The sequence below is a fragment of the Apteryx mantelli genome, chromosome 2, assembly GCF_036417845.1.
Source record: "Apteryx mantelli isolate bAptMan1 chromosome 2, bAptMan1.hap1, whole genome shotgun sequence".
NCBI classification, from domain to species: Eukaryota; Metazoa; Chordata; class Aves; order Apterygiformes; family Apterygidae; genus Apteryx; species Apteryx mantelli.
This window is the reverse complement of record NC_089979.1, coordinates 105,754,197-105,780,414: the sequence shown is the minus strand read 5'-3', so window position 1 is coordinate 105,780,414 and position 26,218 is coordinate 105,754,197. Positions and strand designations below refer to the sequence as shown.

At 40.3% G+C, this 26,218-nt stretch overlaps 1 protein-coding gene across 6 annotated transcripts in view; it reads right to left on the bottom strand.

Annotated features, from left to right (window-relative positions):
• Positions 1-26,218, bottom strand: part of TNS3 (tensin 3) — a 332,367-nt gene that overhangs the window by 238,155 nt on the left and 67,994 nt on the right. Inside the window, exon 1 of one of the 6 annotated variants that reach the window (XM_067291191.1) lies at positions 18,428-18,472. The exons of the other annotated variants lie outside the window; for them this stretch is intronic. The gene's annotated coding sequence lies outside the window, so the exon portion shown is untranslated. Of the gene's footprint in view, positions 1-18,427; positions 18,473-26,218 lie in introns of those variants that run through there. 6 annotated transcript variants of the gene reach the window in all.

Genomic DNA, 26,218 nt, shown 5'->3' with positions numbered 1-26,218 from the left:
TTTCTAATTCACAATGGCATGATTCAAAGAAGAGCTCCCAAAGAGGGGAACCTTACTGGTAAATGTACATTATAAAAGGGAGATCCAACAAGACCAATTTAAAAAAAAATTATCTTCCTGTGAGTTGATGGATGTCAGCATCCAGGGTCCAGGCACCAAATCCTGTTGCAAACTCCTATATCCTTTCCCCTCCACTCCACACTCCAGTCTTTATAAATCAAAATATTCCTTTCCTCCACACTTTGAATGATGGGAGAGGAGGAGACACACCAATTTCAAGTTTGGGGAACACTGATTTTGTCCAATGACTTCAGGAGAGTTGCAGTAACATGACTTAAGGTACAATGAATTGGTAAAAAATTCTTCAGTTAACTATAACAAAATAAAACAGAGGAACAGCATTACTGTGTGTGTGAACATGAGACAAAAATAAGTCTGTATTATTTTCCCAGGACTGCTACTCAGCTCTGCAAGGCAAACCAGAACCAGGAGAGTTTTGAATAAGAAGGAGGAAAAGTTCTGGCAGCAACTATAAAACACAAGGGACCGCATTTGCTACTTGTGCAATAACAGATTCTCAGCATAGCATCTGCCAAGCAAAATTTAGGAAGGAAAACTAAAAAATTCTCTCTTAGAATCTTTATCATAGGGATGAAGATTGTTTTGACAGAATTTAATTAAATTTTTGGTACTATTGCCTTGTCAGTGTATTTAATGGAGACAAAAAACACTTTCTTACAGTTCAAAATTCCCAGTAGATTCTGAAAAGTTGCTTTCTGCTTACCTGTTAAATTATGCCACTCCTAAACAAGTAGAGACAAAGATATTATTCATAGTAAGTGGCTACTGCCAATCACATAAATAGCACTTTCCTGATATAGTTCAGACTGAGAATTTATGCCAGGTTCTCAGCTAGTATCAGCTGAATAGTCCCTTTGCCTTTAGCAAGTAGTCTGTTGCTGAATAAGACATAACCCTGTCTGAGGACTGGCGCAGAGAAGAAAACATGAATTTAGAGTCACAAGCCTTTCTCTGATTCTCCTACCAGCCCACCTGGTAAGCCACTGCTAGGTTATTTTAGCAATGCAAAACTTAATCCTCTACATCATATCAGTCCTGCTCTATTGCTGAAATGTTACCCTAACATAAGTATCATTTCATTGCCTCAGAAAAGCACCACTCCAAACAAAGCAATTTCTGGACTTACATACAGTTGCCTAGAAAATGTTAGTTTAGCCTCCTCCCATGTCAGCGCTGGCAGACAGAAGTCCTATTCTGCTGTCCACATTTTCTGCTAACACACCCACTTACCTCTTAGATTATGCCACTTTAAGGAAAAACAAGAGACAGAGTCTTTATTCAGAGTAAGAGGCTACTGGCTACTGACTACAGCACATGCAGCACCAGCAAGAGTGCGTGGACTTCAGCAACAGAGTGATGTTGGCCACATAGGCCAATAAACAGCTCTGAGAATAAAACTTTGTTGGATAGATACAGACTTGGTCATGCTGCTGAATAATGCAGGATGATGAAAAGAACCTGAACAGACTTCCTGCTCTCTTGTCAAATAATTTTTTCTCCTGCACAGGAGGGAGATGAGGCCTCCAGAAGTACTTCCTTTCTTCAGCACGCAAACTGGCCAAGTGGGGAGCCCTACAAGACCTGACATGGTCTCTGCATTTTTGTATAGACAAGCATGCATGTGAGGTAGAAGGGTGTTTTAACTGACAGAACCAAAACAGTTACAGAAGCTCAATATACAGGTTATCATACTTTTTTTAGGTATACATTGTTGATGAGGACAAAAAAGACACAAGGTCAAACTGAAAAAATACCCTTATGAAAACAAACGGAATATTCCAAAACAACCCCTTCCTTGACTTGTTGGGTTCCTCAGATAAGACACAGACCATATTTTCAACCTGAAAGACTGATGCACCCTTGTCCCTATTTGGTATCAAAGCAATAGTCTGCTGCAAATTAAAAAATTACCTCAAACATAAATCTAATATAATCTAGATGTTTCAAGAAGGAAAAATAGATGAATGCAGAGCTGTGTTAACACTAGAATATGCTTTTCTACAGAAAATGTCATTGGCATTGAGCTGCTAACATTGCTAACCTGAGAACGTTGCTCTGCCCCCAATTTAACATTGTTAGAGTAGTATGTCAGAAACAGTTGTGCCCTTGCAAATACCCACATATTCACAAGTAAGTAATACCACTGCAGTAAGCATGCAGACCTGTGACAACCAGAAGTAACTACCCTTGACAAATCTTGTATGCAGGCTTTCCTACCTTTGTATGCTAGTCTTACATGTTCTATAGCAGGAGCTCCTAAACTTTGTTTATACACCACTTTTGACAGTAGCAGAAGCATTGGCATGAGATGTTCCTAAGTCCGTTCAGGCACCCAAGAAAGCCCTTGACCTCTTGGGCAGAGTTTGGGAACCACTAATTTGTACTACCAAATGCTTTTGATCTGCTTATGCTAACAGAGCGTCCTAGCGCAGACTCGGCTTACCCTGGCTTAAAGTATTTTTTCTGCCAGTGCAGCCATCTCACCGATGCAAATAACATTAACTACACATGCAGAACTACTCATCCACCAGGAGGTCTCCAGCTACACTTAGGGCTTTGTCAGCAGAGCTCCATCAGCTTAGCAGGGGTGATTTTTCCTAAAAAGACTCCAACTGACATGGCTGTGCCCTTCCAACTTTACTGCTTTAAAATGTCAAGCAAGACAAAATTATGAGACAAATTCCCTCTTCCCTCAGTCATAACCTTGATTAGAATTCCTTTGCTTTGCCAACTGTTTTTTAAGCCTGGAGAGTTCACATTTTCAAGCTTATCTCCAGAACCAGAAACCTCCTTCATAATAAAGAAAACTGAAATTAATGCATTATTTATTTACCTTCAAAACATGAGTTTTACAAAAATAACAAATTACTGCAAGATTCAGGATAAAATGAACAGTACAATTAAGCATATTCACCTTCCCAAAGTTACAGGCAGAATATGTTGTTGCTTAGAACAGCAGAAAGTCACTATGGGCAGGGCATATATACTTTTTTCTAAGTCAGCAAAAATCATACAGAACAGCTCGTGTAAGTCAAACTTATAGAGGGCCTGATCTTCCTGCCTTCCCATTATTCCAAAAGCAGCACCAGTGAAATGAGCTAAGTGAAATGCTTTAGTTTCATAAGTACGGAGAACAGAAGCAAGCCCAAAAGAAGGGAAGTCATCTCATACTCAAATCTTTTGTGCAATAAGGGGAAGTTTCTCTTTCGGCTCTCAAGCTTGTGGCTATTTTGGATCAGTCCTATGCCTACTGCAATAACAGACAAATGCAGAGTGGTAGCCGAACTGCGTGATTCAGACTTTTGTGACTGCTCTTTCCAAGCAATTTTCCCCTTCTCTTCTAACACTCACTGCAGTAATGTTAATTTGTTCAGTGGAGGAGAGAGGGTCTAGAAGAAGCGCAGTTGGTGGGCTTCTCAGTTTCTAATTTAAACAGACTTCATAAAAAAGAACAAAACTCAAACAACGGGAAATACACAGCAAAAGCTGTGTTTTGAGATCACAGTGTTGTATTTATAACTTCACAGAACATCTAAAGCTAAGTTACCAAGCTACCTTGATGCACGCTAGGAGTAGGTTACAGTATGAGCAGTGAACATGCCTTTGGATACTTTAGTTAGCATCTTAACAAGCTTCAAGCGGCCTTTTCAGTCACATTCAGATGACTCAGCTGAGTGAACATAAGTAAGAAAACAGCTCTTTGGCCTATCAAAAAAGGGCCTCTTACTACTGGCTCAGCAATAAGGCAACTGTTGACCTTTAATGATTCACTCATATTTCTGCCTAGGGAGAAAAATCTGTGTATATTTGTATATTTATATATATATATATTTTATATATATATATATATACACTCACACATACATAATCCTTGTACCATTTAACCAGATTACACAAAAATTGTTCCCCAAGGGAGGCAAGATAAGAACACATTTATTGTTTGCAAATGTGGCCACAAAAACCTCAAGTCTGCGCACCATGCAGCCTTGACTCTTGTGCCCTGAGGAATTGTACTAACTACTGCTCTGCAATTTATAGCTATAGAAATGGAGGGGAGATCTCATGTTCAGCATTTTGTAATGATATGTCTGAAATACAACTCAAGTCAAGAGAATTAATGCCCTTGTCCAAAGGAATGTTATTTTCTTCTTGGTTTAGATCCCAGCTCCAGGTTTAATCAGTAGTGCAATATCCTTGCACTGTTCTGCCCAGGTACTTCAACAGCAGTTACTGAACAGATGTTACCTCCTCCATCAGAGAATTGGCTCATTCAACCTTTTTTTGACCATTTTGATGAAATGTCAGCATTTTGATGAAATTGCTGAAAGGCCAAAAATGCTAAGTGAACACCATTTCAGTTGGCTTTTCAATAATCACTCAAACCAGACAGCTGTTCAGTACAAGCTAGATTAAGGTCACAGCTTATTTTGCATAGATCACTGAACAGAACTGATCAGGTAACAGCATTTGCTCACTACTGATCCCTGGCTGCATTAGAACAGAGGAGGAATAAGAACAGTTTATCACAATACCAGTGTCCTGAGGTAGAATTAAATCCATGTATTTATTCTTGCATCCAAAGCATTGTCCCATTTTTCACTGAATTATCACAATGGTTAAGAATACACATCATTTAAAAAAAATACAGTGAAGTAGACTGGGTTTACAACTACATACAACAATTTTTCCTGGCATAATATCAATCACAACATGTCCAGATCTTGTAAGTCCCATCCTGTCAGCCACTGTCAGCCTTCTCCACCCAAATAGTAAGAGGAACTTCTTCAGGTATTCATGTTAGGATGAAAATACTCCCCAAAATTTTGGAGGTAGGAATTTTTTCCCTCCTTTAAGAACCTTCTTGATGTGGAGAGAGAAATCAGAGAATCATGTAAATAAATATTTTGAGCTTGGACTGACTGATTGACTGATTTTGAAGAGTGCTATGGTTTGAAATAAGGTTTACCCAACAGTGACTATTCATTTCTAGTGCAATTCCCAGTTATACTTTTTGTTCTTTTCACAATGAAGATCCTTTGGGATCAACACTGGCCCTCATTTCTTCTGTATTTACTGTGTTTCCTTCCTTATGGCACCTCTTTGTTATCTTTAGCTTTGGTCACCAAGTATGTAGTTACTATTACAGCGTTGGCACTTTGTAATTCATTGACATATAGTACCTGCTTGACTTTTGTCAATGACACCCACCTTTTTTTTTGTTATGAATGTGTCCATCCCCTAGTTCAACAGCACACTTCATCCGAACTGCAATCAACTCCTCGCCACCACCTGCCCCATGAGACAAGTAGGCCTCAAGATTTGGGATGCCATTCTGCCAACAGAGTATTTCCATATAAACTTTGGGTAGCACATATAGACGAATTATATTACTTCCTATCTCTTTATTCTGCTTTTACTTCTGCCCTTCTCCTTAGCTCAACCCTTTGTTTTCTTTACAAATGTCCGTATCTACAGTCATTTTAAATCTCCCTCCTTTGCTAAGCTTGTAATTTTCTGCCCTTCATTTCATTTTTAGCACTATCTCATATTCATATTTAACCTTGCCTTTTGTTTCAGCTAACTTCGATTTTATCAATAAGATAGCTGCTCCTATTCAGTATTTGTTCTACAAAAATAATTCTCTACAAACATGTTATGCAAGTGTTGAGAGGAACAAATCTTACAAAAGTAACAAACTAACTCATGAATTAGAAACTTCCCTGAATACTGCCATCTTTCTTCTGCACAAGTCTTTATCTGTGGTTTAGAACATTTGCCCTCACTGTGATGACAGTCTGATCTTGAAGGATTTGTTTACATCTCCTCTCTCCGGACTTCAATATCCCCAGTGCTGCAGACAGACAACTGTAACACTACAGGCAAGGTCAAGGGCCCCCACAGATACTCTGTGGCACCACCTTCTGCAGCTCCAAAGGCAGCTATTAGATAGATGCTACTTCTTAATCTTAAGATACACCACTGTATGTCTTAAACCACCTACTCCCATTCAGCTCATGCTATAACCTCACATGCACCATATCCCTTCTATTTCAATCAACAGTGAAAGGCATAAGCAAGATAAATGTGCCCAGTGCTACACTGTGCTACAAGACAACAAAAATCACTGTGAATATAAGGTGAAAGGGGAAGGAAAAGAAAAATTCCACAGAAAGATAAAACATCAACAATTTTTCTTATTCTATTCACAGGAGTATCTTTCTCACTAAGAAAACCTAGAGATATCAGTAACAAAACAGAGAAAGAAAGGAGTGCCAACTAGTAAGAAAAAAAGCATACTTAAACCATGGATTCAGCCACTGACAACATCTGGAACACAGTGTGAGCCTAACTAGCTGTGTCTCAGTTAATTACATGGAAAACCACTACCAATATGCCAGTGCCTGTACCATGAAGGACATAATCAACAGTAGATTTCCAGCTTCCTTAATACAGTGGAAATGCAGATAATTATGGCTGACACTTGAGAAAAGAATCTTCTTGAAAAGACGAATTTCCTTCCCTCAGGCCTTCTCTTCCAGTCAAGCTGGTGAGGCCATTCAGATGTTTAACCAATCATCCTAATTTCTGAGGCTACGCTGAGTATTTTGATCTGAGAATCTGATCAGCTCCCTTTTCAACCCTGCCAGTCAGCAGCTTTCTTCTCCCTCATGCACAGATGAGACAAATGCTCCCTGCCCCAGAAGGTGGATGTCCCACAGCTGCTCAGCCATGACTGCTATCCCTATTTCAAGTGTTTAGAGTAGTCTGGCACAGAGTTTGTGTAATTGTGCCAGTGCTTTATAAGCAAAATAGTAATGATAAAGTCATCAGAAATTCAGAAGCTCCCCTGGAGTTTCTATTATTATTTAGTTCTCATCCTGGATCACCTCTGCCACAAAGATCAGGGGCACTGTACAAAAGCTACAGCAGGAATTAGAATTGGCCTCAGGGGTCCAGGAAAAGCAGCTTCTTCTTCCTTATAAAACATAGTAGAAAAAAAAAATGTTTGAGGAGGAGCTGACCTGAGCAGCATGAGGTATTCAAGTCAACATTTAAAGCATGCCACAAAGAGACTGGGCAGACATAAACCAGGAAAGATTCCTGGGGATGGGATCCCATGCCATCAAACAGAGACAACCCAGGAGATAAATTAATGGCATGTGGGAGAGAGACTTCAGTCTTGGGTGTAGAAACTAAACCTCTTCTATCCAGATGCCTTTGTCCATGAGTCATGGGCTGGGGGAAAGGAAAGCATTAGGCATTCTCATATCTGTCCTCACCTGACCCACAACAGAGATCAGCAAAGCACAGACTGTCCTGGAGAATTTGCAAGGTGGAATTGCAACAGGAGAGATTCCAGTGTCTTATGGAAACAATGAGGTTGGACAACAAAACAGAAGCTCTCTGTGACTTACTTCCACCTTATGAAGAATAATACCCTGACAGAGAGACTGATAAAAGAAACTGTGAATAATCAGAGTTAAACCAGGGTAAAAAACACTTAAACTTTTATAGCAAGATAAAGATTCTTGTAGCACTTTTTCCTGTAACCTGGCTATCCTTTATACAATATGTTTAGATGGTTAATTATCATGAAAGAGGATGTAAATGTGTTGAATTTATATGTACTTCTTTTAAAAAGTACCTCTCAGTGGCATCTGAACTGCCTGAGGGTTTTTTTTAACATGCCTGTTACAGACCATCCTCGTGCAAGTTTGCCAGACTTTTCTGACTTAGCTTTGGCTGGAGCTGTTCATTTATTCCCAGAAGCAATCCAGCTTACTATAAAACATGTGCTTGTATAATGCTTGTGACAAGCTGAAAGTTCACAGCAAGCTGTAGTGTGAGAGGCTGCAGAGCCTAAACATCTAACTGCAAGAAAGCAGATCATGGGAGCCTTGCATTTTTCTTTTTTCTTTTGTTTTTTGCTTGGTCTCCTAACTATTACTTGTGAGTACACAAAAACACTTGCTTTGTCTCTCTGACTTGTGTGTCTTCTCTAGCAGCTTTTAAATTCACAAACATCAACCCTGAGCATAGTTTGAAGAAGCGGTACCCTCAAAATTGTCCAAGTTTCCTGCAAACAGCTAGTTAGCTAAAAAAAAAACACCATAGTGGGAGCACATCCTTATTCACCATTAAAGAGCCCACTCAGGAGACTGATCTCAAGACACTAAAGCACAGGAAACCAGATTTAATTAATTTTGCTTTTTATAGAACTACTTGTTTGAAACGCACTTACTACTTCGCTTCCCTCCTTCCCCAAACCAAAGGGCATTCACTTAATTGCCTCCCCACAGTCCAAACCACAGCAAAGAAATACAGGCTTCAGCCCTGAGAGCAGAAAAGAGAAAACTAGCCTTTGCCAAAGCTGAATTCAAACACAGGCTGAATTCAGACGAGAAGAGCAACACACATCAACAGCTCACCACTGCCTTTCGCAGACCTGCCGAAGATTTGGCTTTTGCCTCCCCCCTCCCTCCTGCCAGGCGCCCTGGGACGTACCAGGGCAAGATGCCCTGAATCACCCCATTCCAGCTCGACAAGGGCTCCTTCCCCCCTCCTGCCTTCCTGTCTGCTCCCTCACCAGGGACAGGTTCATAAATTGGGTGGGAGCCTGGGAAAGCAGATATCTTTAAGACAGCTGAAGTCCTAACTGAACACTGTGCTAGTGAAAATTCTCCCCTTTGCTCCTTCCTCATGTGCTAAGCAGAAGGTAGCATTAAATAGCATCCTTTGAAGGAAATCTTCACCAGCTATGGTTGCGTGTTGCTTTGATGGAGACCAGCATCAACTTACAAGCACACCAGAAGAAAGAGAAGCTTTTCTGTCTCTTATTCATTTCCCCTGGTTTATAACAATACTATGGCATTTGAGACAAACAAGAGTCTCTCTGTCAGTACTGAACATGCTGTCTCTAATGTTTTGCAGCTCCTTCTCTAGTACCAGGGGGAATTGAGGACTGTTGTGTTTTCACCAGCCAAACTCAGAGAGGTACAAAGTGGATCATAGCAGAGAGGTACAGAAACTAGCAGATGGAGCCTCACTTTTTTGGAGTCAAGTGTTGGCCGTGGTAGCCAAAGGGAGTGGATGGAAAGGGCCCTGGGATTAACAGCAGAGTGCTACAGCTCCTTCACGCCACAGAATACAGGCTTGGAAAGCGTCACCCTTGCCGTATAGAGGCATCAGTTTGACAGATGACACAATGTATTTTATGGGGGTAGCTTGCTTACAAGCTAAAAATCAGCAGGAATGCAAGCTGAAAGGAGTAATAAAGCAGGAATATCATCTTGAAGATCTCTGTGCTTGCAGACCCTCGGAGTCACTTCCCCTGCTACAAGTCTTTCATCACTACTGCAGCACAGCATGAAATGGCTCTGAATTTGGTAAGAAGGAAAGTCAGGCTCTTGGGAAAGTGGGGCCTGACCCAGACAGACCTCTGTCCCCAGTACAGAAAGCCTTGATCACACATGAAAAAGCAAACACTTGGTAAAACCAAAAGCAGAGTATATTGCAACAGCTACAATTACCACTAATATTTCTGTTCCTGGGGGCAATTTTCAATTGCTTATAAACTTTCTGTTTAGGTTGCAGTTTGGTAGATCCCAGCCTTTCTCTTTTTAAGCATTCCTGCTCTCAGCACAGAAATTGGCCAGTTAAAAAAACATATACTCTTCCAATTATAAAATCCTTTGTGATAGTTGTCATTCATTAGGATTTTGAGGTAGAAACTTGACATTTATCAGGCTACAAGCCACAGAGGAGCTATTTAGATGAAAAAGGAAAAGATACTTGTGTTTCTCCTTGGTGGTGGGGTTTGCTTTTCAGTTTTGCTTTCCTTTGGGTTCTTTGCACAGGCAACCTTAACATTGTCATTTCATGACTTACATAATCATTATCTTAAAAACAGATGGTTTGTATAGGATTGTGTTATAGTTTGTTTTATTTTGGCTACAAAAAATAAAACAATATGTATTGACCCTGAAAAATAAGGATACAAAGGAATGCAAAAGCATACACAGGGAAAGAAGAGGCAGTGATGGTTAATCAGGGAGAGTTAAAGGATAGAGTAACAGTGAAAGGAGACCAAATTATAAGCTTTTCATGGTAACCACTATGAAACCATGTAAACATGTAAACACTAGAATATAGATAAAAACAGAGCTGGCTTAATTAGTCCTAGAATAAGGAGAAGTTAGCTTTTTGCTGTTAAAAAAAAAAAAAGCTCACTTCCTCCTGAAACTTCAAAATACTTCCCTTAAATGAAAATCACATCTAGAATAATAATGAAAAGTGTGTCCCCTGGAGTATCTTTGCAAACTCAGTCTGAAGTCTGAACTGTCAAAGCATATTCTGCTGCTTTTCCTTACAGCAGTGCGCAAAGTTTTTCTGCTACCATAAAAAGCGGGACAAGGGAAGAAATCTATAGAGAGAGACTTTTTTAATGATGTGGTCTACTATTTGAGATAACAGTGGGCAGGAATATACCAGGCAACAGGAAAACCCCAGGTAATACTGGTACAGGGGAATGCAGTCATGAGTGGTGGGCTCAGCATGAAGTCCAAACAGAAGGAACACCCTGGATCTAACAAGAGCTGCTGGACCCAAAATACTCCTGCCAACCATCCAGGCGACCTGTCTTGTATTTCTTCGTAGAACGTCTTCCTAGTTTCGAAACCCCCCTGGGGCTATGCTGGCTCTGTGCATTAATGGACACTCTTCCCACATAATAAGTCCTCCCAGAAAACAGAGCAGAGAGGAAAGCGTGATGCTGAGAGCTCCAGCAAGTGCTGGAGCAACCAGCCCAATCAGCACAGATGGACCACCACTGACCTGGGAGTAACACAAGCAGGGAGATAGTTATCTCTGCACCCTGCTCCCAGCTCTACATGCTCAATGCTGAAATACCGTGGTTCGGTCTGAATTAAAACTAACACAGGTCCACTCAGTGATTCAGGCCTCACCCTCCAAGAAATCATCATTCTGTGTCTGGACCCAAGTTGGCCCAGAGTATTCACACAGTGTGGTCATGAACTAATTGTAACTGTGCTAGGTGACCTTGGCTAGCTATAGATTTATGTCTGTCTGTGAGTACAATGCAAGGGTAGCAGATCTGACTGTATTTAAACTACAGCTTTTCCGCTGCTCTTTGTTGATTGCTGAAACACTCTGAGCAGCCTCTCCGGAGAGCAAAAACTTCTGCAAATTAACAAAAGTGCACAGACTGGAAGAGGTTTTTTTTAGAAAGGGAGGCTGCTTCCTTAATAAGCTTTCTTGCATTACTGCATGCCACACATGGCTGTGCTAAGATGTATAACATTCATCACCACAGCTACATATGTATATTAATTTAACATATTTTCACTGGCAACAGCAATGCTACAAATACTCACTTCTGAAGATACACAATCCTAGCATGCAGGGTTTTGGTGCTGTTTCATTGTTTTTAATCACATTGCAACAGAACAGAAAGTTTACACAGAAATAACTTTCAAAACATATTAAAAAGTTGTAATTCCCTATTCAATTCTAGAGCACAGATAAAAAAGTATAAATAAGAAATCTATGGTTTAGAGTCTTCTGTTGAATGCTACTGCATTTTTCCTGAGGGAGGAGGCGCTAAAAGTAGAAGTAAAAAAAGGATGGATTCTGCTCCCAAAGCACTGTTTATTTTTCCAAAACAATATGATAACCCCTTTCTGGGATTCAGTCCTCTTTGCTTATGTTTCTTCTATTGGAGCAACACAGCCAGTGCCTGGGAAAATGTCTGGAGACTACTACTAGATTGTAGTGCCCTCCAGTGGCGAAAGCAACTATCGTCCTAAAACTTCAGGGCCAGGGCACTTTCCATTTTATTTTGAACTGTTTAGAGACTTTCCTCTTTCAACCTGCATTAAAACAGCGACTGACACTTGCCACGCTAACATTATAAAAACCTTCTGCTCTCTTCTAAACATATAAGTTGGTATGAGCTGACTGATAGGTTTTTATTGCTGCCAGGATTAGGTCAGATTGTTGGCACCTGATGGATACTACAAGGTGTTCAAAGCAAAAAAAAGTCACTGCCGCAGCTTTGGTCAGAACAGAGGTACTGGCTGCGTGGGAAGGAAACGTGGGCCAAGGCAGGAAGCTGCAGAAGAAGCGCTCAGAGGGTGGCTACCCACAGCTCAGTACGGAGGATCCAGCGCACACATGCATTTATTTCACTTTTTGTACAGACTTCACAAGAAAAAAAACCTCAAAGCACAGGTCTGAAATGGCAAAGGATAAATAGGAAAGACTTTTGGCTAATCTGTTAACACATGGCTGCCAGGTTGGATTGTGCTAATTTTATTTGTGCAGTTCAGTCTTCAGTGATGTAGGGAGGAGTACAAAACAATACTGAGACCATATGTTCCGGTAAGTATTTTCCTCTTCTGCGTAAAATTTTTGTTTGCTTAGCTTTCTTCTTTCATTTCCCATGAAATATTCTGTACCTTTCTACTTTACTGGTGTTTTAATCTTTCAAGTATACACAGTAACCACACTGTCTTTTTGTCTTATCACAGTCAAGGCAAAAATCATATATTTCTGGCTTTCCACGTAAGACGGCACACGTAAGCATCAGTTCAACCTAGACCCTACAATGGTCTCAAATGCACACAAGTAATTACACCATTTTAGCAAAGTTTTTTATACTCAAACATTTTGTAGCGGATTCCCACTCAGAGGCTGTAGAATTTTTCAGGGAAGCAAAAAGAAATGTTCCTAATACTTTACCTTGAAACAACTGGCACTGAGAAATACCTATATTTATATATTACTTTAAAAACTGGCAGGGGTATGTGTGTGTGTCTGTGTGTGTCTGTGTGTGTGTCTGAACAAGATCTCATTTGTCTCCTCAGAAACAATTAGCAATTTTCTTTCTTCACCATCCTAGATTAACACAACTGAATTCAAAGCAATGCTTTTCCCTGCTCAGCTGGAAAACAAGCCCACAGTTTTCAGTGATGCCATATAAGTGTTCAGAAGTAAGATGACAAAGAAACATAGAAAGATCCCTTAATTCACATCAAATAAGAACAGGTAAGGTTTATATTTTCAGTCATGAGAGTTGAAGCTTTTGGAGATCATAATTGCGAACTTGGAGACTTGGGGCAGTTCATTAACTAATTAAGTTTCTTACGTAATTAATCATAAATTTCTTTTATAATTTCCATTCCAAGCCATTGTGCTCAGAACTTTCCTATATTTATACTAACACCCCTACTATTTGGAAAGATCTCTAAAAACCTATGAGAGTTGATTCTTTACTGATATCCAAAACACACACACAAACCAAATACAGTTCTACTCCTCACACACAAATGAAAAAGAAGTATCAGTGTTGACCGAAATACGTTGACCTAAACAGTTTTTCCTTCCCACCACTAAGGGTACTGACCTGCAGCTCTATCCTGATCCTATGAGAACCCCAAGCTCTCTTCTCCCTAAGAAAACTAGATCTTTTATAGGTTTTAAAACAAAAACATCCAAGTCTAACGCAATAGGCAGAAATCATTTTACCTAACTTCAGCCAACTAAAAGCTGGCCTTGAAACTTAAACTATTTGTCTGGGCTCCCTCACTAGTCAGAAAAGAGCAGTAGCCAATCTTAACATGGGTTGAATGAATCATCTTATAGAAGACTTAAGCAGAAAGCCTAGATTCTTAATGGACTGGATGCATGACTTTTAGATAAATATTAATGTAAGCCAATGTACACATATTATAGAAAAGTATGCAGATTGCAGCAATTTCTCTCTTCCTGTTTTTCCATCTTATTTGCTTCCTCCCCCCTTTACTCAATGTTCCTTTCTCTCTCAATATCTCTAATTTTGAATCTCCTCATGCAAGCCATTCGCTCCCTGCCACCTACTTCGGAGTGCAACCGCTCTTTCCTCTCTCCTTACTCCTCTCTCCCAGTCAATGACAGTGTAAGCTCAAGACAGAGATCAGGCAGCAGCTTTGTTTAATAGCTGAGGTAGGAAGAAAGCAGAGGGAGCAGGAGTATCTGGTAAAAATCAGTTTCTCCTTCTGCTGAGATCCAGAAAGAGACTCAGGGCTGAGCCCACATGTGCAGCTACCAATCAGTATTTCCATCAGTGAAGTCTCTCGCTCAACAAAAGTGTAATTAAAGCATGCAAGGGGCAGTCTCTGGTTTGGGATGCACTAAGTTTGTTCTTTTTAATTCCTGATGCCAAGAAGACCCTAAGTAAACATATAACAGTTGCTTCACTGGCATATTGAGATATAATTCCAACATGCCTGGATGGACTAACAATCAAAATTGCATATGTTTCAGGGGTGCACCAGATTATCAGCTTGCAGGCAGAGCAGGAAGTGAGAATAAGATACTCTTCCTGTAGTAACTCACAGAGTACAGTTACAACAGCTGAAAAGAAAGGAAATGATGAACTACTTTTTTCTCACTAAAATATTTCAAGCCTGAAGGAGTGGGATGTCACTTTAAAGCCAAAAATTATGAATGAGATTATAATAAAAATTAGTTAGAACCTGAACAGAATTTGTGTTTGCCTTTCAGTTTATTGAATATAGTGTAGTTTGGGCCCCTTACAATTTTTTTTCTTTTATCCTCTTAAAAAGGGGACAGCCAGGATCTCTAGAATCAGAGGGATACCTTCAAACTTCCCATAGCAACTCATTTGTACATCACACCAAACAATCCCACAGCAAACAGCGCGTGCATCGCAGGGGGGACAGAGCGGCTGCCCAGGAGGAGGCAGAGGGCAGCACGACTTGTTTTCCTTTGTTCTTCTCTCATGAAACTGCCATGACCAGCTACTGGATCTGATTCAAGCATACAGAAGACTTTCCCGTCTGTTTCCATGCCTGATTTCCCTTCACCTACCACCACCACTGTGCTTGGTTAGAGTGGAGCCCATCATGTACCAGCTCTGGGGAGCCTACCCTGATACAGCCTGCAGTGGTCCTATACCACTGTAACTCTGACCTCCCCAAACAGAATCAAGCCCTTTTATTTTTTTGGTACTTAGCTTTAATTACAGTAGATTAAACACTAACTGAAGTGTTGAAAAACATATTATGGAACTCTTCTTAGGACTTATTTACTTTCATCCACTCTCTAGAAGCAAGTCTTTCTCAGACTTTGTTTGCTCCATTTTACCTGGAGCTTTTTAGTATAACTAGAAGGAAGGCCACTGAACTGATTTTCAAAGCACCAAAAGCCGCTGCTAACTTTAGGTGGAATTTAGGAGGGGGAAAACATTAAAAAAGTAAACAAATAAAAAATATCATTTTTGTAGCAAGAGTCCACAGCATATATAAAAAACTTCCTGGGTGGCAGTACACATGGTAATTCCATTTGGTCCCCCTCAACAACATTTAGTTGTTGGGCTTCACACACTGTCCTTTTTGTGGGTCCATGACAGTCACGCAGCCAGAATCACTGGCTGCAGCACCCCCACAGTTTTGTAAGGAAAACATCACATTCCCAATCCACATCTGCTTCCCAGTACTGAAAAACTTTGACCACTAGCAATGTATGATGCAAATAAACACCACAGCTATTCAGATAAGTAACCATGCAACAATCAGAAGGATAAGGACCAATTTATAAAGAGGTCTTTCCTAGTGAAAGGTCTGGGATAACATTCTGGCTCCAGCAGCCCAGGCAGAGATTTGCTATTCACTTCCATGGAGCCAGGATTTCCCCCCTTGATCTTTGTACTTATCTTCTCGATAATTTTGACAGAGGCTAAAAATAAAGTAATCCTTATCTCCTTGAAAATTTTTTTTGCACCTATAAAAACACTTGTCCTTTCAGGCAGTCATAACACTAGGAGAATTTGTGCAAAGTGCACTGAGACAGAAAAAGCCAGGGGGCAAAAGCCAGAGCACATCTTTGCTGAGAGTGATATTCAGCTCCCAAGGACAGTGTTTCAAAGAAGGCACAGCATGCACAACAAATGCAGTAAACAACACCCAACTGCTGTGCCAGATCTTAAGTCTATCAGAAAGCCAAACATTATGTTGCTTTTTGCACTAACCAATTGACAGAACCATATCAATGCCCCAAAAGCCTGAACCCATTTCCTGTTGATCAGCTGGAAAAGCACTGCAGCTAAATCCGGTTAGCTTCACGCTGTTTGTACAGAATGAAATGTGTCCTTGTGAACAGACTGCTGGGTGCATTTTGCTGCTCAGTTGTAGCCTATGATTTCTTTCACATTCTGAGAGTTGCATGTTTCTGATGCTGTAATTATCGACTCTTTCCTACACTTGCACTTTAATCCTAGGTCTCAGATGTCATCCATTTGGCTCAGAAGAAGCTTCTTCCTACTGCCAGCTTTCCGTTTTTCCCACACTCTGCAGAGCATTCAATTATGAAAACTTGTTTAGCAAGCATTCCATTGCTGATAATGTTATGCCCTAGTAAAACATTTTCATAGGTGATTTGAAAGAAATAATAAAACACAGGTTATAATCCCATAGTTAGATTAGTACCTTGTCCTCACAGCATCATCTTCTCTTGTATAGGTTTTTGCATGACATCTTTCCAATAAAAAAAGAGGGAGGTCAATAGAAGTCTGAGTAAGTGTTCCTCAAGATATATATGGTGCAGTAACCCATGAGACTGTATTATAATCATTACACTGAGGTGCTCCTCCAGTCACTGTAATAGCACAATCAGAATGTGCAGTTCCACTGGGTGCTGTATTTTTCCTCAATCCCTTCTTTTCTGTGTTCCCCTAAGGAATGCATGGGATGACCTTCAGCAGAACTAGGGAAGCTCCTTCTCCAGCAAAATGGTCCTATAAGAATTTCTAGCCCATGTAAGCAAAGACTGTACTCCAGTGTCACTCACTAGTGAACAAGCCACTACTGGATTTACTAGATCTAGCTACCTCTAGAATCGAATGTACTGCAAAAACAGTGAAGGAAGCACCCTGAGAGTCCAGGCCTCTCCAGTAGCATGGCAACTTGTAAGCAGGACTTTTTTGGAACCTGGTTTTGGATGCTGGCAACTCAGCTCCTGAATTTAAATAGTTAAATTCTCCAGAAGTTAGAACCTTAGTTAGAAAGTCTCTCCAACAGAGCAGGATATAACCTTAGCGAGGAGGACAGATGAAGGATTAAGTGATACTCTAAGTATAATTTTAGGCTGCAGGCTTCACTCCCATACAGAAAGATTTTCTTGTTTGGTGAGACCAGAAGATGGATAGATGGTTTCAAAAATGAAGAACTCAAAATATAAAAGGTACCTGGATTTCAAACCCACACAGTCCCTAATGACAACATGCATACTCAGAGGGAATCAGAGTAGGGTTCTGTGGTTTCATTTAGGAAGAAAATAGAAAATCAAACATCCTAATGTTGATGTTGGGGTCTCTAATTCATAAGTCTGATATCCAGTACAGATATTACACACCTCACTATTTGGGATACACCCTAGAACACAAGTAGCTAAATTAAATCTGGGGCACATGTGAGGAAACACGTGCGCTCACTGCAATAGTCCCCAACCTCAGCCTGAAAAGATCCTATCTCAGCATGGAGTGATAAATCCCATTTTTGTCACTACCAGTAACTATCTTCACTACTACTACTTTACTTGGTCAACCTTTGCCTTTTTTCATGCAAAGTACCGAGATAGGACAGAAAAAGGACACAATATGAGGCTAAAACAGGTCCCTATAGGGACTCCACTATTCTTTGATTGTTCTTCTCTATATTGAATTCCTGAACTATCACAGTGTTTAGTCAGGCTTTCCAGAAAGGCAAAGACAAAATTCAGAGAGAGAGGGAAAAAAAGAAAAAGGACAATAATCCACACTATGCATAAAGCAGTAATACACTCCTCCCTCTCTTTCTCTAAGAAATTTCATTCTTACATTCATTAAGAACGTACCTTCAATGAAAACCTGATGGAGTAAATAGTCACAATGTGTCTTGCTGAACCCCCTAAACATTTCTGCAGCTCCTACACTCTATTAGATCAATATTTACTTTAGAAGAAAGAGCATATGTGCAGAATAGCTCACAAAGAGCAGGCAGAAGTCATGTGGAAGGTGAAAATGCACAGCTTTTAAAAAAGTATTAGAATTATTTATATATAAAATATTTTTTCAGCATGAATTTTTTGTGTTCTTTTTAAAGTGTAGCTTAAAGCAAAATTATTCCCCCCCACACCCAAGTAAGAAAACAGTATTAGTATTTGGATCAAGTCAGATTTAACTATACATCAGTTTAAATTTCTCTGCATTCCAGAATCTAATTCTCCCCTCAGTTGAAAGCACAGTAAGCGGTGGAAAAAACCCTTAAGCAATATAATTTCTAAATTTTACCTCATATTCTGATGAAGTCAGATTTCTAGGAGAATATGATCCACAGCCCAATGTCCAGCTTGAAGGATATTTAAAATGTGCAAGTATTTTCAGACCATGCTTTCAATGCACTCTGCTTTTCAGAGTTTAAGGCCACAATATGAAAATAATTAGATGTGTAAACTTTCTAATGACACCAGTAATATTTTTCAGCTTTCTATTTTTAGGATTTCTTGGCAAGGTTTCCTCTTTAATCCTGACTGCCTGTTTTTGTAGAATGGCCCAAACTGCCAACAGGATTTTAGGAGAGGAATGCCGTGTGGCAAGTTTTCAATGACTTATTATAGGAAGGGCAAAATGTGATTCTTCCCTCACCATTAGGCAAAATAGAGGTTCAAAGAATCTGCAAGAATCCAGCAGCCAGCAGTCCATTCATCTGTGTCAAATCCCTATGAAATGATGATCATTCAAGCCTGGGTCCCAGCTTCATACCTAAAAACTCCCAACTCAAATCTTTCTTCTCAATAAACATAGTCTGAACATGCAAACTTTTGGGAAGACTCCAGTTTTCATATCTTCCCTGTCGGGGTTTGACAGGTTAAACCAGGGTTTAGTTTGCAGTCACATCAGAGATACAAGGTGTTGAAATTAAGAATTCAATTAAGCAGCTCTTTAGCTTTATAAAAGCTGTGACAGTAAGTGATCAAAACACTGAAGTTAGCACTGGAATACAACTGCAGTGCTATTAACAAGGATTCTTGCTATTCCACTGTGTTTTAACAGGCTGTAATACAAACTAGAACATTTTTTGTATATATTTAAGAGTAACAGATAAATTCCTTAATGAAAAAGTCCTACAGCATGTGAAAGCAACATAGAGAATCTGAATACTTATATAGAAATTATTAAACCCACAGTGGACTCCATAACCACTACCACTTTAAGTATTTTATGCACAATCTCATAGCAAGGCTAATCATTCTCACTCTAAGATTATATACCACGTTTCAGGAAGAAGTTAAGATGGTATTTTAAATCTTGTGAACCAGTCCTTTTCAGCTAACTTTATCTGAGTTGGAATTACAAGGGGTTTAAACTGATTTGAACCGAAAATACTGTTCTTTGGTGAATTATCATGTAATTTGTTTTCCATCTAAAGCCTTCCAACAGTGCGGAAATCAGTTCAGGTTTGGTTCAGGTTTTCAAAGCTTCTGAACCACGTTTTTAGCATTTTTATACTGACAACCTCAATAGATCTGTCAAAGGCAAGAAGGACGGAGCAATGCAGGAATCTCAGCCAGTGACTAAAGGCTGAGTTGCGGCCCATCAAGAAGAGCCGCTGCCTCTCAAGATGGGAGACCATCAACAATGAAACCAGGCATCTAGTTCTGGTTGATTAATTCCACATTTTAATGAATATTTAGCATCAATGTCCTTTCAAGATGGATTGCAAGTAAGAAGTAAGATGAATAAATAAAACATGTTTTTTTCTTTCTTAAGTATGCTTGCATTTCTTCTTTTAGGGATGCTGCAGTGCATTCATTGATCCCAGATGATACATTAAAAATACGCTCCTTTTTTGTGGGGAAAACTGCTAAGTGTTATGATTCAGTGACAAAAGGGCTATTCCATCGCTCTTTTGGGGGGATTCTGTCAGTGTTGCTTTTGTCTAGACCCTCAGATCTTGAAAGCCTTCATGCTATGTGTGCAAACACATTCCTAAATAAGAATTTTTTCCCAAATTAGGGCTCAGGAAAGAAATGCCAGCCACATACTGTTCTGACATGGTTCCACAGTGAAGAACCCTACAGCTTTTACCTTTAGATCACTGGTTCCCGTCTGACCTGAGAACAAGTTTTAAAAACCTCCCAGCCCACCAACCCTAAAATCCTGCAAGTTTTGTTGAGTTTGAGCCAACAGACTCTTCTTTGTTCCAAAGCGCAAACACAGTTGGTGTAATGAAAACAACCCAGAAGTCAACGGGAAATAACTTAGGACCAGCTCAGGAGAAGGTTATGAGTCAAATATCTCACAAACGGTTAACAGAAGTCGCTATTTTGTGTCAGAGGGTAAATGCGAACCTCAGCTTCCTCCTTCTGAGGCAGGCTGCAACCACAGCTCCTCAGTGTAGCAGATCAGCCACGAGACATCCCTCTGCACAACCTCAGCCCTCTGCCAGTTAGCACTGCTGCCCGTGGCACGGCACTGGAAGAGCTAAGCGAAGTGTTATGCTTGCAGTCCTTATTGTGAAGTGAATATAGCTGTTCTTATGGTGCCCGTCAAAAGCACTCATGTACAAGATAGCACTTTCTCCTGCTGGAGCACAAAGGCAGGAAAAAACAATTCCAAATACCTTCAAGACAGGCTCAAAATACAACCCTTTGTTGGATTGCTCACCAAAATTATAGCTGTATGAAATCCAGATCCAAATCTCCAGCTGGAACTCAATCTGTAATCATTCATCTCTCTCCGTATCACCTCTGCTTCTCTCTCTCTCTGTACATGCATGTACACATCTAGGCCCTGATGCTGCTGTGCATAGGTTCAGTGAAGCCCCTGGACCAACACATTCTTCAAGTCCAAGATATAACACTGCGTTGCTGGAGCGGTATACTGAATACATGCACTAAAAACCCATGAATTGACATCACAATAAATCTTAAAACACTGGTGTAGGTAGAGCCTTCAAGGACAAAGACCCAAATGGTTTTAATTTCCCTCTAAGTGATAGCCAGAGTTAATACCAGATTTGGCAGGAAGCAGGCATTCCATGCCCATTGGGCTTATATGGACATGAAAAAGAGTTTATGCTTGACATTTCCTTTAAAAACATAATGAAAACCTTTTGCTCTTTCAAGTCCCAAACTTGCATTAGTTTTTGAGAGTCTGTTACTCTAAAAAAGCATATGCATGGCTCTGATTGCTTGGATAACTGACAAAAAAGCATGACAGGGAGGCCTTTTCGTTAGTGTTTTGTACCAGGGTGACAGAGAACATGTAGGAACAGAAAGAAGATGCTGGACAGCACATTCACTCTCTGCCCCCTTACAACTGTTTTTGATAAATAAAAATGGGTTTATGACACCAAGCTCTGATTCATCACTGGCAGATCTCCATCAACTTACTGAAAGGAAAGTATATGCAACTTTTTTACACAGTCCCAGTTATGGCCAGCCAGTTCTCTCCTGTATTACCATGTGCTTTTCCCTGCCATGTCATACATACATACAGCCTCCTGCCTGGTGCTAGGGCCAGCAGTATGACAAGTATTGGTGGCAGCGAGAACCCACCTTACTACTATGCAAAAAAAAAAAAAAAAAGCAATTTCCTCAGGCACAGGAAGTCCATTTCCCATCAGCTGTGTAACACTGCCATCCCCGCCAGACCTGGAATGGATGGCTAATACCTTCACAATGCCAGAAGCATTTGGTGTAGGTCAGGGCTGGGAAGGTTTGTGGATGACTGGTCTTCCCCAGGCAGAAGGTGCAAAAGGGCCAAAGGCAGCCCAAAGTGAGATGGGCAAGCAGCAGTTTAACAGAGCTCTTGGAAGTCCTACAGTCAAAAAGTAACCGACCTGGTCCCTCCATCCCAAATTCTATATTATATAATGTCTATATGGGAACAAAGAAGATATATTTTGTTCTCTGGTGTGGGAGCTCCTGGAAAAATGGCATGGCTTTGCACTGCTCCCCGTGTAAGGCAGCACATATAAAGGCATAATTCATCTGTAAAAAGTCATGATCTGAGGAAATGAACAGCTCTGTGGTGCGTTCCAGACCTACTGTAATCATGACTTACTGCTTTCTGTTAGGTGATTTAAAAATAATACTCCGCTACTATAGCCATGTGGTCAGATACATTCTTGGGTCCAAAAATAACTTGAGAGATGAGTAATAACGATTGTGGGCATATGGATACATTCACACGTTTACGCACATGTGCACATGCAGATATGTGCTGGGTTTTGCAAAAAACATTTTTTTAAAAAAGCTAACCCCTTCCTCCCCCCTTCCCTGGCCAAAGAAACTGCTCATATTCATACCCAGGGAGGAAGGGTCCAATTGGGATTATCATTATAACTGAATTGTCCAAAAAGTGACACAGAAGTCACAGCTTTGGTGACTCAGAAGGGAAACTGGGATCTAAGTTACTTTTCTTAAAGCCCACAGAGTCCAAAGATTTTAGAAAGCAGCATATCACCTCAAGGATGTGCTGTCCATACAGTATGAGCTGGCTGAGATCGGAAGACAGGAAAGATAGGGATGGAGTAGGAGTCAGGTCTTCCCCAGGGAGGGAGAGACCTCCATGTCCATGGTGAAGTAGGGTGGGGGAAAGATTGCCACACCACGTAGATCAGGCATGATGACTCTGAGGATGAAGAACAGCATTGTCAGGGAGCAAGACGTGCTGGAGGCCCATCACTGCATGGTGTTTGGGAATGAACTCCGTTTTCAAAAAGCCAGTTCAGCAATACCAGACTAAACCACCTCCCTGATCATTATGATTTGAAGCGGCTGGCCTTGTCATGGCAAGCTCTAGGGGTTTTGTAGAGCGTCTACAAGAAAACATACTGGATGGCTGATAGTAAGTGGGGATCTCAAAGACTTTAATGAACTTGGCTTTACCCTATCGCTCTGAAGACTTCCTCCTTTAGTTTTATATATGTGTTATAAAATGAAGCAGGTCAGGAATGAACTGATACCACCTATTTACTTCAGTTAGCTCAGGCTTCATTCAGCTTCTCTCCCCAGATCTGGAACAGCTCTGATAAACAATAGTGGCAGTTGATTCTTAAAAATACATCTATTTGTGACAACCACAATGGCTACCTAGGCCCTTAATCCAAAAGACAGGATCCACAAGACAGTGGTATTTGGCTTAAATGCAAAGAACTTAAAAGAACCAAAACAAATAGCTAGGAACCCATTATCCTGGAAGGCAGTATTGACTAATGGTTAAAGCCTGAAGTAGGTAACTGAAATAAGAAGATGTTATAGACTGTGCTACGAGGTTTTTTAGTAAGTCTCTTTTCTTTGCTCCATTTCTTTCATTACAGCCAAGATGAAAGAGTGCTGTGTCATGACAGAGACAGTGAAAAATCTGAAGCAAAATGATGGTTTAAAAATTCCCATACTTTTTACAAGCTGATTTAGGTTGTAGTTTGCTTCATTTGAAAAAGAATCAATCTCTAGGACTTTAGATGAAAGTTTTATTTTGGTTATACTGCTAAGTGTGCAGGTGGAGGTATGCTCAACTATCATTAAAACACGTTTCAGGCAGAACTTTTAATTAAAGCGACTGCTTCAGACAAAAAGCATAAAGATGTCCCTATACATTTCCAATGTTTCTCACACTTATTCTTGCTGTACTTCTCTGGTGAAAATATTTGCACTGTGTCTTCTAGCCTTGTGTCTTCTAGGCCAAACTTCTTTTCTCATTTGATCTTACAACTAACAGATCCTTTAACAAGAAACTAGGGTTTCATAAATAGACCATAGTAATTCTCCAAACAGAACAAACTACCAGTTAAGCAGAAGAATAATTTCTGACCCAGAAACTGCTGAAATAATAGAACAGAGACTGCAGAGAATCCTAGACAAAAGTAAGAAATCCTTTACTTTCTTAACACTTTTTCTAAGGAAGAAACACTGTTAAAGCCCTAAATGGGTGAGCTGCCAAACACCATCTCATAATGCCTTCAGTAGTCATGAAAGGGAGTCATAAACTTCTCTCCCCGCCACCTTGCAAGGAACTACAAAGGGAAGAAAGCAGGACAAAAAGAACCTCAACCCTTTGCAAACACTGAGAAACATCCAGCACACACTCAGCACTAGTAGGCACATACTTACTTTTTACCACGGTAACTCAAGTAAACAAAACCAGAATGTAAAATTTTGTCTAGCTGGAAAATCTAATCCTGTTTATTCTGGCTTATTTTTCTATTGAAAAGAGGACAGGCTTGAAGGAGAAAAGAAACCAGTTAGTGCATTGCTATCTTCTCTTCATCAATTTTTAGAGAAAGTCCTTTCACGTTTGGGGGGGGGGTTTTTGGCCGTATGGCAGGAAAAGGTTTGTCCTAAAAGTGATCAATTATAGAAAGTGCCAGGTCACAGAAATGAATTCACAACATGAAGGCAGCTTCAACATCCAGCCGTTGGGACTCACTCTTGTCAAGGACTATGTACCATAACCTCTTTTCTAACAGTCAAACGTGGATAGTGAGAATTCACATAAATAAAGAGAGTGCAGCATATCAGCTTACACAGTTTCCTGCATGCTTTCAGCGGGCTTCAAACTTAAATCCCCCTTTCCTCCCCCAGTGCCCCCCACATACACCTCCCCCACCCAGCTCATACATAAGAAGGTTAACATGAAGGATATTGTGAACAATCACCCTGTGCTAGAGATGGGGGGGGGGGGGGGAATGAAATTAAGTCCAATTCTCTGCAGGGTATCTGAATTTTAACTGCTCCCAGAGCACTGTATCCTGTATAAATCATTTCCTGGGTAAGAATTATCTTCACACGCCTGGAAACTTTGAGCAGTCATTATCAGTTAGCAGTTTGTATGAGGCCAAATCAGGATTCTTAATCTTACTTAGGTGTTTTATGTTGTACCCATAGTCTCTTATAATGCTATAGCAGATCTGCAAAGAGCTTGATTTTCACTGAAAGTTTTGTTGCTGTAAGAGATGCAGAATCAGATTCCAATTCAGCAACTGCAGATATATAAACCAGGGCCAACATTATATATAAACAACTAGCAATTCCATTTTGGAGTACCTAATTCAAGACATCTGAAGTTGGGACCTGGTTTTCCAAGCATCTGATGTCTAAACCAATATCACTTTAAACAGTATCAAGCTGATCACTGCAATCATTTGTTGCCTTGGCAAATTGAGACCAAGAAAAACATTTCTGAATGAGGAAGATAAGCAAAAGGAATTGATGGAAAATTTCATATGGGAAGTCCAACTACTGGAAGGACTAAAACAGACAAAAAGAAGTCTAAGAAGTACCAGAGTTAAGTAAAGAATTATTATCTATTTCTCAATTGTTAAAACATGACATATCAGGGTTAAACATGTGGAAATTTATACCAGGCAGGACATATCACAGATACAATTTCACACCCAACTATCATGGAATCTAGACAGCCAAATTAGGGGAAAAAGGAGGACGGTAGGTGAGAAAGCTGTTTTTGTAAGGATATGTGACAGGAGGCAACGAAGCAAAGGAAACATGAAGACATTATCTCCTGGGAGGAAAATATAAGAGGGCATAAGGAAGAATATTAGCACGGTTTTCTTTGGAGGGGGGGAAGAGTTATCGTGACCAGCACCATCCACGGGTCACCAGCCTAAGCTTTAATTCAGCCAAATATTTTGTCATGTTTAATATTCCTTTTCAGGTTCTGCTGATGTCAAGAGTACATGAGCACTTAAGTATTTTACTGTATAGGAACAGGCTTAAGAAATTGCTTAATGTTAACCAATAGTCAAAAGTGCTTTGTTGAATTAAGAACTATGTTGTTTGAGCTAGTACACATTCGACCATAGCAGACTCAGCAGAGATACTTCCTTAACCTCTTATATAATGAGTAGAGTAGAGAGAAGGAGGAAGGGAAGGGAAACGCTGCTAACATTTTACATTTTCATGAGAGAGAACAGAGAGCTGTTAAGGCACCAGTGCCATTTAAGCATTTATTAAAATCAGCAGGAGCTGTCTCTGCTGTTGGAAGGCCATGGGGAGCTATGTCAGTCCTGAGGAAAGGAGGAAGGACCAGCTGGAAGGAAAGAGAAATGGGAAAAGG